The 18,754-nt window shown below is 40.1% G+C and overlaps 1 long non-coding RNA gene across 1 annotated transcript; it reads right to left on the reverse strand.

The window, feature by feature from the left end:
* Window positions 1-2,685: 2,685 nt before the first annotated feature.
* On the reverse strand, window positions 2,686-17,530 carry LOC116695382 (uncharacterized). The gene is made up of 3 exons (XR_004333443.1): window positions 17,334-17,530; window positions 11,875-11,879; window positions 2,686-2,852 (listed from the first exon to the last, which is right to left on the reverse strand). It is a non-coding gene; the product is annotated as an uncharacterized LOC116695382 (long non-coding RNA).
* Window positions 17,531-18,754: the final 1,224 nt, after the last annotated feature.

Below are 18,754 nucleotides of genomic sequence, written 5' to 3' on the forward strand. Positions count from 1 at the left end.
AGACATTGCTAAGAAATTGAAGATTTCCTACAACGGTGTGTACCACTACCTTCAGAGGACAGCACAAACAGGCTCTAACCAGAGTAGAAAAAGAAGTGGGAGGCGGTTGACAACCTGAGCAAGAAGAAGTACATTAGAGTCTCTAGGTTGAGAAAACAGACGCCTCACAGGTCCCAACTGGCACTCATTAAATAGTACCCGCAAAAACACCAGTGTCAACATCTACAGTGAAGAGGCGGCTGCGGGATTCTGGGCTTCAGGGCAAAGTGGCAAGAAAAAGCCATATCGAGACGGGCAATAAAAGAAAAAGATTAAGATGGGCAAAAGAACACGACATTGGACAGAGGAAGACTGGAAAAAAGTGTTGTGGACGGATGAATCCAAGTTTTGAGGGTTTGGTGCACAAAAGAAGAACGTTTGTGAGACGCAGAACAAATGAAGAGATGCTGGAAGAATGCCTGACGCCATCTGTTAAGCATGGGGGAGGTAATATGGTCTGGGGTTGCTTTGGTGCTGGTAAGGTGGGAGATTTGTACAGGTAAAAGGAATTCTGAATAAGGAAGGCTATCACTCCATTTTGCAACGCCATGCCATAACCAGTGGACAGCGCTTGATTGGAGCCAATTTTATCCTACAACAGGACAATGCCCTAAACACCCCTCCATTGTGCAAGAAACTATTTAGAGCAGAAGCAGGCAGCTGGTATTCTATCGGTAATGGAAGTGGCCAGCGCAGTCACCAGATCTGAACCCCATTGAGCTGTTGTGGGAGCAGCTTGACCGTTATGGTACGCAAGAAGTGCCCATCCAACCAATCCAACTTGTGGAGCGGCTTCTGGAAGCGTGGGGTGCAATTTCTCAGATTACCTCAACAAAAATAACAGCTAGAATGCCAAAGGTCTGCAATGCTGAATTGCTGCAAATGGAGGATTCTTTGACGAAAGCAAAGTTTGATGTAAAAAAATATTATTTCAAATACAAAATCATTATTTCTAACCTTGTCAATGTCTTGACTCTGTTTTCTATTCATTTACAACGTATGGTGGTGAATAAGTGTGCTTTCAGGAAAACACAAAAAGTGTGTGTGTGTGTGTGTGTGTGTGTGTGTGTGTGTGTGTGTGTGTGTGTGTGTGTGTGTGTGTGTTGTGGTGTGTGTGTGTGTGTGTGTGTGTGTGTGTGTGTGAATAGGTCTAATCGGCAAAATGTTTGTACATTTTATTTGAGCTGTACAATAAATCTTATTTGCATATCTGCAAACATGTGTCTCCTAATTGAAATACTGTCTTCTATGATGAATGTAAAGCTGTGTTTGTCCATTGGTCTGTTGGCTTGGAAAACAAGTGAAGAATGTAGAGTGGAGGCCAACAAAGCACATAACTGACTTTGCTTCCCTGGAGGAAAAGACAGGAAAGCAACTTTCATTGTGTGAAGAATTGTCTCAAAATGCCTGATTCAGATGTATTATTAAACACATTACACTCTCTTAGTTTGGATGGTCATGCTCAGAACTGGTTTAAAGAATACTCACATAGAATATAATAGAGATAGACCAATGTACACCAACACAGACTTACAGTAAGACTAAATGTGTTTTATTTACATCTGTCTGCAATCCATTACACATACTTTAATATTCCAAAAATGATTAATGTAAGTATCTGGGAATTTAGCCAAATGGCAGTCTCACTTTTTTTACTTTTACTGTTCAACACAGAACCCAGGCCTTAAGTCTTGATACCCCACCAGTAAATACTGAACATGCACAGACTTCCTTCCTCTACTTTGAAAGTAAATACGCATAAATGTTTGATCAGTTAGTCAGTTGTACTTGAAATATTGCATAGTAAACATTTCTCTACTTTCTGTCCAATCCAGTTATTCCTTAACCAGAGATTTTATCTCTACCTACAAAGATCAATTCACCACTGAAATATAAATAAAAAGATAAAGATCTTTCCTCCTCGAGAGTCATATACTGTTGAACTTTAACTCAATTTGCTTTTAAGAGCTCACCACCTATGTTAACAGTCTTATCTGTTGCAGTTGCCTTTAGAAAACCCTCACAGAGCTTTGTCACGTAGCATGCAGGGTAGGGAGCACAAGGACTCATTGAAAAACGCAATGACAGATGTCAAATGATGCAAATCAGGTCCCCTAAAGTCCTCCAAAGTCTTTCAATTACATCAAATGGTTTTTTAATAAACACATCCAATCCATAATTAGGGACCAGCCAATACTAATAACCAGAAACTGGGCATGTACTGTGCAACAAACTAATCAGTGTCCGGTAAAAAGTAGCTACAGACCATCATCCAATCAATTGCCAGGTGTTTTTTGAAAGTATCCGCCCTATTCCAAACATTTTCCAATAGCTGCATCTCAGATGGGTCGGTGTTAACAAACCATCTGGCATGTCAGATTAAGGGCGCTTTCACACCTTTGCTTGGGTGGACTCTGTGCGATTCAGGGGGGAAGTGGCAACATTTTTGCATTTTTTATTTGGTTTTGTTTGCTTTCAAAACCGCATCGTATTAGATGCACCAATCACTGCACACACGTCACGCGGTCGAGAGAGTCGCTTGTTCATTGGACAGAATATCCAAAACTTGACGACACTTCTGCTCTCAGAAATAAGCAACGCCACATTCATCACGTCTTGTCTTGGGTTTTCTGGTTTTGCTTTCTAATATTTTAGAAGAAGGCTGACAGACAGCAAATGAGAGAGAGATGATGTCACACAGATGACCAGCATGGTTGGGTCAGAACAGCTCATGGATCTGAAAGTTATCATCCCTTAAATTATATATAAATCCGTAACAAGTGTGCAAGGTTGAAATTGCAGGCTAGTAAATGCTGCGAAGTGAAAGCGAACCGGGACAGATGTTTTTAAGTGGACCTGTAATGGTTTGGCTTTCTGCCTCCCCAGTCTGTTAGTTTCCCTCTCCCTTGTGTTTTTGTCTGTCCTGTCCTGTGCTGGGTGAGTGTGTCGCTCCTGCTTCTCTCTCCCTCCTCGGCAGGACACCTGTGGCTTCCTACACACCAGACACAGATCCGGAAATCACCGCTCCTGTCTTAAACCCCTGGCTTTCCAACCAGTCTCTACCAGATCGTCCGTTGCCCCACACTCTCTACGGCCAGCCTAAGTGGTTTTTTGTTAGATAGTCTTCCTCTAGCATCTCCTGCTTTAAGCTTTGTTGACTTTCTGCGTTTTTTGCTTCTGCTCCTACTTCTGTCCTGGAAGCCCAGTCTACCTGCGCGAGCCAAATTGTTGGTTTTTGGACCTGCCTCCCAACTGTCTGCCCACTCTCAGCACCAGATGATTTCAAAGCACCATCATTAGCTTTGTCATTAGCTTTGTCACTTTTTATAACTTGTGTATGTGTGTTACCTGGATACCTGAGTACTGTTTTGTACTCAAAGGCAATTCATTGGACAGAAAACAAAAGAGAGGAAATTACGCAGGGAGGTGCACCAGAAGGTTCAACCAGCGTCTGATGCTAAGAAATATTTCACAACTAGCTTTTCAGATTCCTCTGAATGTCTCTTTCTACCCTGTTTGCTCAATGACTCACTCCATGGTGCTTGATACATATTTACCCACCGCATGCAGTCACAACACTGCCAATGACACTTAGGAGGATGCACGCACACACACACACACACACACACACACACACACACACACACACACACACACACACACATACACGTTTACAGTTGATTACAGTAATGAATGACTTTTTACAATTTTTTTGCTTAATGTTAGGGTCCTATGCATATTCAATGATGCGGTTAAATTTAGTATTTGACTTTTCATCACCTAAATTACAAAACACATATACTCTCACAATAAAGAAATAAAAACTCTACTCAAACAAAGGGAATTTTGCTGTTTTATATGGGCATAGTGTTAAACTCAGCTCCCCCTAAAACACACACACACACACACACACACACATGCATGCATACACACAGTAAATCAACACCCCCATGTCTGTTTGCTGACTTGCTGCGTCAGACAACCCAATTGGGGCCAACATAGGAACTAACTGTACCCATCCAGTAAATCCTGTCACCCATTCAAACCACCAGACCTAAAGAATCCAAACCACTTGTAACTATTACTATATTTTACTGCCCAATGTCTCAGCCTCTGTGTGGGAGTGTCAGTCCAATTGCAACACATGCCATTCTGTTTTTCATTACAGTGTAAAAATTATTTAGCAAAACACAGATGGGTAATGAAAGCAAGGAGAGTGAGATAAATTACTAGAGACAGGAAAATACTGTATACTGTACATATATATACATTGTTACTTTCTGGTAACAACAACTATAGTGGAAGTTTAGAAAGAGCATGAGAGAAGAATGTATAAAAGATAAATGGGGACAAGGTAGAAAGAGTGAAAGAAGGATGAAGAGAAAAGAATATGAGACCTAAAGGGAGGTGGACAATGATAAGAGGGAGAAAGGAAGAAAAAGAGAGAAAGACATGGGGTGAAAGATGGAGGGAAATGGAGACAGTTAGGAAAAAATGTGAATAATGTGACAAGGGGAGAGAGATGCTGATTGAAAAGAAAGAGAAAGATTGTAAACAGTCATATATCAAGATTTCCCCCTAACGTTTTGCTGGTGACTGGGGGATTTATGACATCCTTGGTCAATTATGTCTCCATGGATACAGTCTTGGCATCAGGCACGCTGCAAACTGCTGGAAAACACAAAACAGTGACGTTGGGAAATGCGTGAGCATGGTGTTTCAGACCGCAGTCAGACAGCCATGAAACTGAAACGAGGAGCCAGAGAGACGCACAATGCTCTTGCCGTGATAAGAAACAGAAGGAGAGTGCCAGAAAACATCCCAGACACGGGATATGAATATATCTTACACCCACACTTTATCTCAATTCATTTATTTCAAAGATTACTGAAGTATATGTTATGCCATGTGAACAATAAAAAGGACTTCTTGAATCACTGTTTTTTTTTTACTTTGTTGAGATATATAGGGCAATACTGAAGCCATAGTTCATTCAATTATCAACATGCATCTTCAGCCAAGTAGTTAATATCACATCCAAAAGTCCATCAAACCACCAAAACACTTCATGCATGTCTCAAAATGTTGTTGGACCAAAGCTCTGGCAACAATTCTCTCTGAAAGCATACATTGTTACTCATAACAAACAGAAAAAAACATAAATAACGAATGTTTATCCTTGAAGTTTAAATGATTTTTGACATAAATCTGTACTTCATTATAGAATAAGAATACTTGACTTTCCATAGACTTTAAAGTCTATGGAACAATGAATCAGACGTTTGGTTCAGTTTCCTTTATTTTTTATATCAGTGCAAATTCCAGGGCTGCAATAATAATTAACAAAAAAACACAACAGCATGCAGACTATAGTATGATCACTCAAACTGTTCTCATCACCATCACATGTTATGTCTTTGATTCCAGGTCAATCAGCTGTTTGGAATGATTTTACTTCATCTTATTGTGACTTTTCTGCTAAGATGTTCCATATATTTCAACATGGTTATGGCAGCAACATTTGCCATCTTTCTGTTTTTAATTGTGTTTTTAACAGTTTTGCATAAATAGAGTTTTAAAGGCGGTAGAGGATGTATGAGAAAAGAGTTCATGGGTTTTGGAAAACGTAGTAATTAAATGCATTTTGTGTACAAGCAATAAAAAAGGATTCACAGTTCGGTCCACACAGACTTTTTGGCTAACTATGTGTCGAGTTTTGACAATGTGACTTCTATCAATTTTGATCAATGCATTAGCAATCAGAATTCTTTTTAAACTAACCCTAACCCAAGTAAAACTGTTTTGGCCATCACAAAGACAGAACCAACTAACACCATGAAGAAAATCTCAACTATTTAGCTTTTATTATGTGTGATCACATACTAACAATCATGATAATAATCATCATAATCCTAATAATGATATAGGCAGCCCAATGGGTAACACTTTATTTAAAGGGCTGTTCATATGACTGACATGACACTGTCATAATCATGACAAGACACATGTCATGAACATGAAGAAGTCTTTATGACTGTTGTCATTAAAGAGCACATAAGCTTTTTCATTTTTTCTGACCTATAAATAAAGTTTTAATGTTGTCAAGTTATGTTAAATGATACAAAAGTGTCATATAATGAGATGAATGCATTTAGACGTAAGGCTTGCAGACAGCTTGGGTTAGCTCCGCCCAGCTCTGAATGCTCGGCTCTCATTGGGTCTCAGTGGGGTCTTTGAATTTCCTGTATTTGTTAGGGATGTTTATGTTATGACAACTCAACATTAACCTAGACAACATAACTCATGAAAAATGTCATGACAAGCCTAATTATCAAACTTTAAGAAATTATTTAGCTTTATTTGTCAATGTTGCATCGGACCGACATCAAGTGGTTGGTTTTTACATTGACAGTCAAAAGTCATGAGACTAGTTTGACAACAACGAATACAGTAGGTGATTTAGGAGTTTTGCAAGATAATGTTAGCTTAAGTTTAACTTGTTGCTAAAGTAACTGCTAACAGTAGTTAGCTGCCGTTAGCTAGTTAGCTTGGTTTGCTGAACAGCTGACTAAGCCCTGTGGCACTGGCACTGTTTTTCCTGCCATAAAAGTAATTCAGTCAGGCAACTCATGTTGAAATTACAACAGCAGAACATTGTGTTTGGCGGCCAGACTCCAACCTCATAACTCCCCACAGATTGGGAATACATGTTATCTTGGGGATTGATGATTGCGTTGCTTCCCCCCTGGCTGGAGTCTGCAGGTGGATGCTGGGGTGGTGGTTAAAGAGAAGGCAGCATACGAATTCCGAGCAGCAGCAGCAGCAACACAGACAAGCAAAGATGGGGAAATTTTGCAGTTTAAATAGACCGCCAAATTTATGGTGTGTGTTTGGTAAATAGTACAGAGAATGAAGTGTGTCACGTGTGTGTGCAGCAGTGCAGCCTGAACTAGCTCAAAGGTGTCGCACCATTAACAAAGAGGTTGTTGTCTTGGTCAATGTCAAGTTGTCGTGACTCAAACATCTGAAACTATGACAACTTTCCATAATTTGTCATCATTTACCAAATGACACTTAATGACAACAGTAAACATTCCTAAAGATTCCTTCATGTTCATGTCATGTCATGGTTATGACGGTGTTTTGTCAGTCTTCAACACACCCCTTCAAGTAAAGTGTTACCGCCCGATGTAACTTGGTATTAAGTTTGTAATTGCAATACAATCATGTTGGAAAATTCCACCGTCTTTGTCATGATGTAATTCCAAGGCCAATATGCAATGCCAATACAGGAAGTAGCCACTATCCACTATCTTTACCTAACCTTACCAAAGTGTTTCAGTTGCCTAACCTTGACCATAGCTCAATCAGGACTCTCACATCAAGGTGATATCTATGGAGCTAGAACAGTGACAGTAACCTGTGGTATTGAAAATAAAATTTGGCATTGAAACAACAAATATCAGCATTGAAAACTGTTGAACTGAAGTATAAAACACAACACAAAAAGTAATAAACATAATCCTCTGATATTATTTCACTTGACATTTGTTTGCATCATGAAGTTTTTCATGTCAATGTACATTTTTTCTTGAGTCCGTGTCTTTTCAAAGACAGTTTTTTTTTTACGCTGTCAAGATTTTTACAATGTCACTGTTTTCAGTTTCAACTTTCTGTCACTGTTTTGGCGTAGGGAGGAGGGGCCTGAGGGAAGGACAAAGAGGGCGTGGCTGTGGGAATTTACATAGGCTACTGGCGAGAGAGACCGCACCTCCATAGGATCCTGCCATTTTTTCACACAGAAGCAGGTGGTTTAGTGTTAACTTTTAATGTAGTTTGTCAGTGAATGCGTCCAGCCTTTTAGTGGTGTGTGATTTGCCTAGAAACTATATGTGAAAAAATGGCCGATATGAACAGACTTACTTGAGAATTGGAGGTTCCAGGTGAACGTGTGGAAGCCATTGCAGATATGCGGTTTTAACAAATCTGGGAGGATTCGTCTGGAGGTGCGGTCTCTCGCCAGTAGCCTCTGTAAGTACCCGTAAGCCACGCCCCCTTTCCCCTCCCTCAGGCCCCTCCCTACGCCAAAACAGTGACAGAAAGTTGAAACTGAAAACAGTGACATTGTAAAAATCTTGACAGCGATAAAAAAAAAACTGTCACTGAAAGACACGGACCTCAAAAAAAAATGTACATTGACACTGAAAAACCATCATTGAGCAAACAAATGTCAAAATGAAATATATCATAGGATTATGAGATTATTACTTTTTAATGTTTATTTTATACTTCAGTTCAACAGTTTTCAATGCCAATATTTTGTTGTTTCCATGCCCCCAAATTTTATTTTCAATACCACAGGTTACTGTCACTGTTCTAGCTCCATAGATAACCATTAGACCGCTGCCTTGAAATACACAACATTGATAAGATATGCAGCTCGGATATTGCCGGAAGACCTAACACTATCAAATCAGCTATTGGAGGCATTCACCTCCCTGTTAAACCAATCAGAATCAGCCACGACTTTAAAGGGACAATCGCAGCATCATAACCCTGCTTTAAATCTGTTTTCTCCCTGTGCTATCAGTTGTTGTTTCAAGCAAAGCGGGCGACCTCCACCTCCTCTTCTACCTCCTGTCGTCGTCTTTCTCCATTGGTCTGGTCTTCGGGTTCCTTCTCCGCCACCACCTGTGTCTGGATTCCATTGGCAATTATGGGGGAGGGAGTCACATTTGTGGTGTAGAGCTTAGTGTTATAGGCTAACTTATGAGTGCCAAATATGGGCCGCTTATTAAAAGAGATCGTGAACATACATGATTAGAGGGTTTATGGAACAAGTGACTATAAAAATGACTTCCACGCCTGCCTGAAACAACCTGAGGCTCCATTTTATTCACATAACCTAAATATTTCCCCTTGACTGCAGTTGCTAGCGCATGTGTCAAAGATAGCAACAAAGTTAAAAATGTGGACATTGGAAGTAAAAAAACATTTTTATAGAACATAATCTAGGGCACTGAAAAATCATCCAATATCAACGTTCAGGGTTTAGATGAGACAGAGTTGTTAGAGAGGGATCAGGGAGGAATTGTCATGCAGCCAGAAGGATTCAGAACAGGTAGAAACGTGGACTTCTCTCTTTCAGTTTTTATCTTCCCAGGCTTATACCTTTGACATTTTTATTAAAATAACCAGACATTTTCATACAACTCCAAAGCCTGTTTTTTTTACACTGAAGATTGTCCTAACTGTCAGTCACCTAATATTGTCAATGAAAAAATAAAACTGCTAATAACAAGGTTTATCAGCCAGACAAAGCCCCAACCAGTGACTCAGCATTTAACACCAACAAATTCAACAGGCCACACGTCATACGAACAATCTGAAACTAAATCTGCACTTTTCAGACGGACAAATCAAGAGAAAATGTTGTGTGACATACTCCTGCGAAATATGACCATACATAAAACGTTAGCCAAACTGCCAACATGTCAATCTAAAGTCAACTCCCGTTCACAAAGGTCCTACTTAACCTATTTTCGTGGCGCTAAATACTGCTGTTTGCTGGGTAAGAAAATGAAAAATAAAAAATGAATACATTATGCTTGAAATTCACAACACTTGAGACAGGAAGTGTATACCATGTCATAACACTGGTGCAGTTTGTGATACTAAATCTTTTGTTATAGATCATATTCGCACTTAATCACTATTGTGTTACATCATTCTGCAATAGACAGCATATACATTTATATGCATACTATAGATACATTTATTTAAATGAAACTCTTCAAGATTATTCATTTAAATCCCTTCAGTATTTCTGTTGATACTATGCATTCGTAATGTATTTTTTTCATACATTTGTATTGAATTCACTTATAATAAAAAAGGTTGAATTTAAGGGGAAAAACGTACATTTGCTCTACATGTCATTTTTTGCATTGTGTAATTGGACAGAATTAAGCTTACGACAGCAAGTCTGAATGACTGTGTGTGCGTGCGTGCGTGTGTGCGCAGCTCTGTCTCTGTGAGTGTTTTTGCTTGGTAGCATCATTTACCCTCCTAAGCCTCATTTACAGTACCTTAATGAAAGGACCACATGCATGATGATGCGTCACTGCTGCACATTAAACACACACACACACACACACACACACACACACACACACACTCAGAGACTCAGAGGGTCAGTTTATTTATATGCGTGGTGTGACTGTGGTATATTTAAGAATTTAAGCGTCATAAACAACGAAACCCACAGCAGGGCCAATCACTCAGATGAGAGGCAAAATTGCCCTTAATGGAGTGTAAAAGACTGCAGATGCAAACAGTGAGTCTGCAGGCTAACGTCAGACACCGGCCTAACCACTGTTTTAGGGGCTGAAATTACAGTTTAGCTGCTGCTCTGTCTACCACCAACACACCAATTTCAGGAACCTGCAGCGTTGCGAACTGACAAGAGTATATTCATTCATTCTCTTGGTCACTCATCTCTCATTTTAACAGGGGCCAACACATTAAGAGTGGAGCCTCTCATACAAATACAGCTGATTACAGAGGAAAGACCTTAAGAAAAAAACAGGGGAAACGTCGTCTACAGGAAAAGGGCCACTATAGGGAAAGATGCATTTAGACCATCACTTGTTTTGATTCCAATAAATTATCGCGAATGTTTTAGGGAAGAAGTAAAGGCCTCGTGATCACGTGATATGTAAGTGTCAACTGAATTCCCCTGTCATTTCAGTTTATATTGTGTTATCTTGTGTGTATATTGTGTTGTGTATGCAGTATTGCCAAACTTATAAAATGTATAATCCCACACAGTCAACCTGGTGCTTTTGGGCCCAAAGACAGTTGTCTGCTTTACTGAGTTTTCTCTTTTAATTCATGATTTTGTCTCTTTTGACCCATGTTGCAGTACACTGCACAGAATATGAAAAATAATATACTGTAGAGCAGGGGTCTTGAACGTTTTTAGGCTCCTTAGCTGAAAGAGAGACGGAGTTGGGACCACCTAATACATGTACGGTATAAAATTAAGTTGCATTAAAGGGTAACTTTTTTTAAGACTTGTACCCTATTTTCCTATGTTTTTGTGTCTTAATGACAATTGACACTGGTCCAGTACTAAGCAAGATCGTTGCAGTGGGCAGTGGCAAAAAAGCTACAACACGAGTTAACAGCGCAATTGTCCAACTTGCGTGTGTTTTCTTATTTTTGCTTGTTGTGGTTTATTTGCTTGTGTTTTCATATTGTTGGATGTTGTGGTCTTTTTGTGTGGGTTTTCTTAATATTGTGGCCTCTCAGGGCCACCATACTTTTCACACTGGTAAATAACACAAACAAAAGTGATGTGACTTTCCCAAAATGTTGCGCTTTCCCTTTAATACTCCTGAGAAAATTAATAAGTAGTAAACCGCTCTGTTGCTTGCTCTGAAGGAAACTACTAGAACCGTTGGGTCCTTGTAAATTCTGGAGTGTGGTCTAGACCTACTCTACCTGTAAAGTGTCTCAAAATAACTCTTGTTATGAATTGATACTATAAATGAAATAAAATTGAAATTGAATTGAATAGTAAGTAAAAAAAAAGAAAAGAAAAATAAAGGAAAACCCTGACAGTATAACGTGTTTCAAGGTCAGAAGAACACAGTAACTGTTAAACCAAATGAATTACATGCTTGTGTCCGCACATTCTGACAAACTGGTGACAGCGTGTGTGTGTGTGTGTGTGTGTGTGTGTGTGTGTGTGTGTCAGAGTCTTATCCAGTGCACCTGGGCCTTTGTCTCATGACAAAGACTTTTATCAGAGGCTTAAGACAAACCTTCCACCATTGCTAATCTGTATTTTCTTATCAACGCCCCCTCAAACCACAATCATATTGTCATACACTCCCTCCACAGGGCTGACAGGAGATAACATTAGCACTCAGCTATCCTGAGTGCTATACTAATACGCATTAGACTATTATTAGTAGTTAGGTAACAGCTATGTGTGCCCTAAGTCACCCTTAAATAGCATCGTAATAAATAAAAAGTAAACAAAGAACCTGATGACTAATGATGAAAAAACGTCCCATAATGCCCTGAGGAGTAGAGATATGTGCATGTTAGTATTGCGTTTAAATTATATATCTTATTATTATATTTAATTTAATGAAAGGAAAAATAGGAATCACATTTATCTTCAAGTTTATTTATCATTACGTTTTGTCACTTTTTTAATGCTTTTAACACTTTTTATATTCATGGTCAAATAAACCTAATGTATATGACATTATACCTAATTTTTGGCTCAAAAAAAGAGGACGTATGAATTATTTTGGCTAATAAAGGATGTTGAGGGGATCACAGACTGGTATGTCAAAGTTTAGTCTGGATGCTGGACTTTTGAAATGCAATAAAAAAAAGAATAAAACACCCAACATTCAATGTATGTCGTATGTTCCATACAAAATACATCCATGCATCCATGTTATTTTGGGGCATTTTGGTAGAAAGAAACCCACCGTTCTCATGCAAAAAAACTGTTCAAATTTGACCCGAGGTCAACAAAAGTGCTATTTATCTGCTGATGCGTAAACTGGCTTTATTGTGAATGGACTATACCAATGACCCTTTTTTAAATGTATTTAGTTGAATAGTAAAAGCACATTTCCTTTCAGTAGGTACCTTATAAGGTTTTTTTTTGTTCATTCACCAACAAGCAAGGGAGAAATTGAACTGTTTGAATGACTTATTCATTAAGCTGCTATTTCATTTAAGTCAAGACAAAAATCCTCAAGCTCAAATTTCTTTATGCCACTAAAATACGTAATCTGAATAACACTTTTTTGGCGTCTAGCTGCATGTACTGTTTAGATTTACATAAGACAGGGTTGACTATAGGGGGAAAAGATGCAACCTTACTCTAACTCTATGGATGGCTTGTTGACGAAATAAGACACAATACCAACCTAACAGTGGGTTAGAAACATGTATTTACTAAAATGTTAGTTCTAACTTGTGACTTTTAATGTGCTTTGGGGACAGCCTCAAGAACAAATGATGTTGCCATATAGCTTTTGAATAGTCAGTGTACAGACATATATAGAGAGACTAATCTATGGGACATTTTTGGGGTATATGGTAAGGCAGGTTCATTTATATGCGATGGCACAGTTTATACACTTTATATAGGTTTAGGTTGAGTGTTACTGTAAAAGAGACAATGGAAATGCATTCCATTGAAAAATGTAGAAAGAATATGATTTTTTTTGGCTTTTGTGGTGTTGAATTTGACAGGACCGCTTGAAGAGAGGAAAGGGGAGAGAGAGAGGGGGATGACATGCAGCAAAGGGCTGCGGGGTGGATTCAAACCCGGGCCGCTGCCAAGGACTCAACCTACATGGGGCGCACACTCCACTAGGTGAGCTAAAGGTCGCCGCAAAATGCTCAGTTTTTTTTAAGAGCATATTTATTTCTGAAGGTGATGCCAAACTACTACTTGAAAACCTAATGTTATAGACATCATACAAATGAATATGTAAAACTTGCAGAAGTAAAAGAGAAGCAGATAAAAAAAGAGACAAAACCGACGTCTAAGACAGCTTTATGAAAGTGTGTAGCTAGTCAGTGCAGTTAGGTAAATACAAGGCCAAAGCACTAAGCCTGATATATTACTATGTGTTTGGTGGGCAGGAGTGTAGTGTGTGGTATGTGAGATAATATTGATGGTGTCAAGTGTTAATGTATGTGTGTGTTTGATGTATGCTGAACCCCTTTGACGTGATTTATAGTTTTCACAGACAGCTGAATTGGTAAAGCTGCTTGCTTCATGTTAAACATTATCAATTTACCATAACAACACTGAGTTGACAGTGTGACTCAAAAAGTCTACACCCACAGCAAGCAAGCAGATGTTTGTGACAATTATCTATCATTTGGGACCAAGATTGTCCATATCCGGTGCATCCAAAAATTCCACCGGATGTCGCTCTTTTCGGACAATTCCGATTTCTTTGTGTTGGAATTTTAAACTCTGGTGATTCATGGGGACTCCTCAGGTCTCTGCAGGGTAAATCCAAACAGCTATTTGTCCAATCTTTTCTCTTGCACGACTAAAACTAATTTGTAACGTACTGTACATGTTCGACCAAAACACGTTCCGTTTCCGAGTCTATTTGGCAGAGGCATTGTTGCTCTGTGCAGAGCTTAGCGCCAAAGATAATTATGTATGGTTTAATGAAATGCCAATAAACCAGTGCACGTATTTCTCCAGTTGAGGTGGTTCGGGCATCTGCTAAGGATGCCTCCTGGGCGCCTCCCTAGGGAGGTGTTCCAGGCACGTCCAGCTGGGAGGAGGCCCCGGGGAAGACCTAGGACTAGGTGGAGAGATTATATCTCCAACCTGGCCTGGGAACGCCTTGGGATCCCCCAGTCGGAGCTGGTTGATGTGGCTCGGGAAAGGGAAGTTTGGGGTCCCCTACTGGAGCTGCTGCCCCCGCGACCCGATACCGGATAAGCGGTCGAAGATGGATGGATGGATGGATGGACGTATTTCTCCCATCCTGGAATGCTGTGTGGACTCACCAGACACAACGCTGTAGAGGAAGCTCTGTCAATGCTAGACCAGTGTTGGGGAGTAACGGAATACATGTCCCTACGTTACGTATTTAGAACACTAATTATATGTAACTGTATTCCGTTACAGTTACAATTTAAATAGGTGGTATTTAGAATACAGTTACATAGTTAAAATCAACGGATAACATGACGATACTTCTCTGTTTCACGAGTTGATTTACTATCTTATAAATTAAGGCAACTCCATGCATTTCCCAGAAGCCTCAATGGGAAAACAAAAAAATGTGCTTTTTGCGTGATCACTGAAAGAGGTCGAGATGGAGCCAACCTGGCACAACAGAGCCAGGGCAGGAATGTGTTTCTATCTTGGAAATTCAAACAGCATTTTTACCAACCTCCTTTCAGCATCCAAATTAATTCACGTCCAACCTGAAGTATCTTAAAGGTCTATGCTCTTTGGATGCTTTTATATAGACCTTAGTGGTCCCCTAATACTGTATCTGAAGTCTCTTTTATATAGACCTTAGTGGTCCCTAATACTGTATCTGAAGTCTCTTTTATATAGACCTTAGTGGTTTCCTAATACTGTATCTGAAGTCTCTTTTTATAGCTTAGTGGTCCCTAACTATTGAAGTGTCTTTTATATAGACCTTAGTGGTCCTCTAATACTGTATCTGAAGTCTCTTTTATATAGACCTTAGTGGTCCCCTAATACTGTACTGAAGTCTCTTTATATAGACCTTAGTGGTCCCCTAATACTGTACAAGTCTCTTTTATTTAGACCTAGTAGTCCCAATACTGTATCTAAAGTATCTTTATATAGACTAGTGTCCCCTAATACTGTAGAGTCTCTTTTATACTCTGTAGTGGTCCCCTAATACTGTATCTGAAGTCTCTTTCCAAAATCACCTTGGTGCAGAATTACAGCCACTAGAGCTAGTCCCACAATGAGCTCTCCTTAGTATGGCCATTCTGGTCCTTACCTTTGAGGGAGGGGGGGGGGGGGGGGGGGGGCAGGTGGAGGCTGCGGGTGTGCACCGATCCTATTCAACATCTAAACCAACAAAGAAGCAAGGAAACCCGCCGCTTCATCTATGCAGATGATCAAGGTGTGACCGCCCAATAAATGGGTTTACAATGTATGTTGTTGTGGTTTTTCAGACGCTGGACCCCAAAGCAGAGGCCTGGATTAGGTTGATTTTACAAAAAGACTCTCAAGCAGGAGCAGTGGTGGCAGGGAGCTGGTCGGCTGGAGATTATCCACAGAGGAAGCGTGAAAAACAGACGTAGAATTTACTCACGTTTGACAGCCGCATTCCTCTCAGGAAAATTCGTTATTATACAGTTTTGTTAATCACATTATATCACCAGAAAATACACACTATATTGATATAAATGGATTGTGTGGAAATTGATTTTTTTTACTGGCGCATGAGAAATAACTTAGATCTTGCCTTTGCAATATGTGTGTGTATATAATGTATGATTTTGTACCTTTGGATCTCCTTTTGATGAGCTACAGCTCTACCACATGTGCTTGCTCACACTCTTTATCCAAAGGTGCCAGGTCCATGCAGTTCTTGCAATTGGATGCCAAAACCATTTTTATTCAATTGATATAATTTATCTAAATTAAAATAAGGAAAAGCATTACAACAACAGTGCACTTCAGAAAATACATATTCGATAGGGTAACTGTAATACACAGAAAAACCTTAAACAGCACAGCAGAAGTATCAGGAGTTGTGCACAATAGCTAACAACAATTGACTATCTTTCGAGGTATGCCATGGATCAAACTGGTGTTCTATATTTGGAAACTCCTCATTACTTTCTCCCTTTTTATTTTCCTGATAGAAGGATGTCTGTCGGTTGTGACAACCTTTACATCGATCCCTTCATCTAGGAGCTTTTCCAGTCCTTTCTTGAAACCAATTGGCTCCATTGTAACAGAACTCTTGGCCTGGGTCACCTAGAGGGAACAAGTAAGGGTTGCTGCCTACTTGTGATGACATTTCTGATAAGACTTTTTAGAACAATGACTGAACCTTTGAAACTATTATTATATTTATTAATGATTTTTTTTTAACCAACACACTTTGATTGATGGAGTCATCCATGAAGGAATACGTTGTGTATTTGCAAGAATGGCCAGGGCTATCACTTCTCCCTTCTCCGCAGATTTGCACTTGCTCACCATCTAGATGAGTCTCGCTCTTGTAGTGTCCTCCTGCTTCTTGTAATTTTCTGCGATAACTGGAATCAGGTAGCTGGACTGTATGCTATAGTAGGTGGTTTTCTGGGGCAGCTGAAGGTCCAAAAGCCCTGCCCAATCAGCAAGGTCTGTGTAAGTAGCACCAGTGAAGAATGTTGCTGCTGCTGCTAGTAAGTTGTTCTCCACCATTCCACAAACAGTTGGGCAGGATTCCCAATCTCCACTGTGTCCACTGTTGGGGTAGCTGGCCCTGCAGTCCCATGTCGAAGTGTCCTCGGGCAAGACATGGGCAAGATAAGTTGGTGTGAATGTTTGTGAGTGTTTATCTAATGAGCAGGTGGCACCTTGTACGGCAGACTCGGCCACAGTGTATGAATGTGTGTGAATGGTGAATGGTTCCTGTACTATGTTAAAGTGCTTTGAGTAGTTGTTAAGACTAGTATAAGACTATATAACAACAGTCCACGTTACATTGCCATGTGACTCTGATTCAGCTGCCAGATGTTTTCACATTTTGGTTCACATCCCACATTGCAGCTCCACAAAAAGTGAATTTTTGGAAGAGTTCCATGACTTTGGACTCATTAACCAGCCACTTCCTCTCTTATCATCCTCTAAATTGTCTAGGAATGCTTGCTGAGCTTCCTGTGATAGAGGTGGAGGGGTTTGTGTCAGGGACAAAACTGGAATCAGCAGGATCAGAGGCAAGTTCTGGTTAGGACAGTGTAGACACTACAATACATTAGACTACACCACTGGATGATTGCATTACAGTAGGCTACATTGGAATAAGGAGAAAGTAATAGCACAAGGCAAATTGTTTTTGACAGCAGCCACAAACAAGGTCACTGTTTCTCAAAAAAGAATACTTTCCCCTCCCCCCTCCAATTCATTAGCAAGGTAAAGGCTACAGTCATGAGCGTTATCTCTAGCACCGCTCATTTTATTCTGGGGTGAAAAAGCACATTTGCGACAACCCAATAACATTACAGTGGATAAATGTAGCCCGAGAACAACTGCAATAGTGGTGACCACCCTATTCATGTCATAGTGTTACTAACGTTACCACTTCAGTGCTTATAGTAGTTAGTTGTCTAAAAACATAACGGAACACTTATCGTAGCTGCAGGGGATCCCCTTTGTCCGGACTATACTATCGATGGGATGGCCATATCCTTCATCACATGGTCCATGTGGCTAATTCCATTTTTTTTCCACGGATTCAGCCAGTCAGCGTTTTTGGTTGGAATTCTATGAAACATCATGGTATTACCTGGTCTCCCCTGTTAATTGCCTCAGCTCTTTACACTACATCAACTACCCATGATTGTAAACTATGCTTTTAGTATCTAGTGATTGTTGACTCTGTTACTCCAACTCTGATCTAACTCCAGGCGAACTCTCTGCTCCGTGACCGGGCTTCTCAGGTGCTGCGAGCAAATCACTCCGCCCAAGTAGCAGAAGTAGCCTAGCAGTGCGTCACCTTTCTGAGAATATAGTTCCCAGTTAGTACGCGGTAAGAAGATGGCTGTGTCTCATGTGACCTTGTTATTTGTACACCCTGTGACTATACAAATCATGTGAATAGGAACATGTTGGCGTTATTTTGTCACTTATTGGGAACAGTAGCTAGTTGGAACCAGTTACCTGCAGGTTCTGTGCTAGGCTAAGCTAATGCTGGGGGCGTCAGACAGAGTTACAGCACGCATGGAGATGAGAAGGGTATGTATCGACTTCATCCTAACTTTGGGGGATATGGGGAATGAACTAAAGTCCCGATAAGTCAGCGTGTTCCTTTAATACAACCCTTGTTATATAAAATGATGTTAAAGCAACACGTATACTGCCCTTTCAGACGCTGCTCTCCCTGGCCTATGGCTAAACCTGTTTGTGTGTGTGTGTGTGTGTGTGTGTGTGTGTGTGTGTGTAAAC

Source organism: Etheostoma spectabile, chromosome 9, assembly GCF_008692095.1.
Source record: "Etheostoma spectabile isolate EspeVRDwgs_2016 chromosome 9, UIUC_Espe_1.0, whole genome shotgun sequence".
Classification (NCBI taxonomy): Eukaryota; Metazoa; Chordata; class Actinopteri; order Perciformes; family Percidae; genus Etheostoma; species Etheostoma spectabile.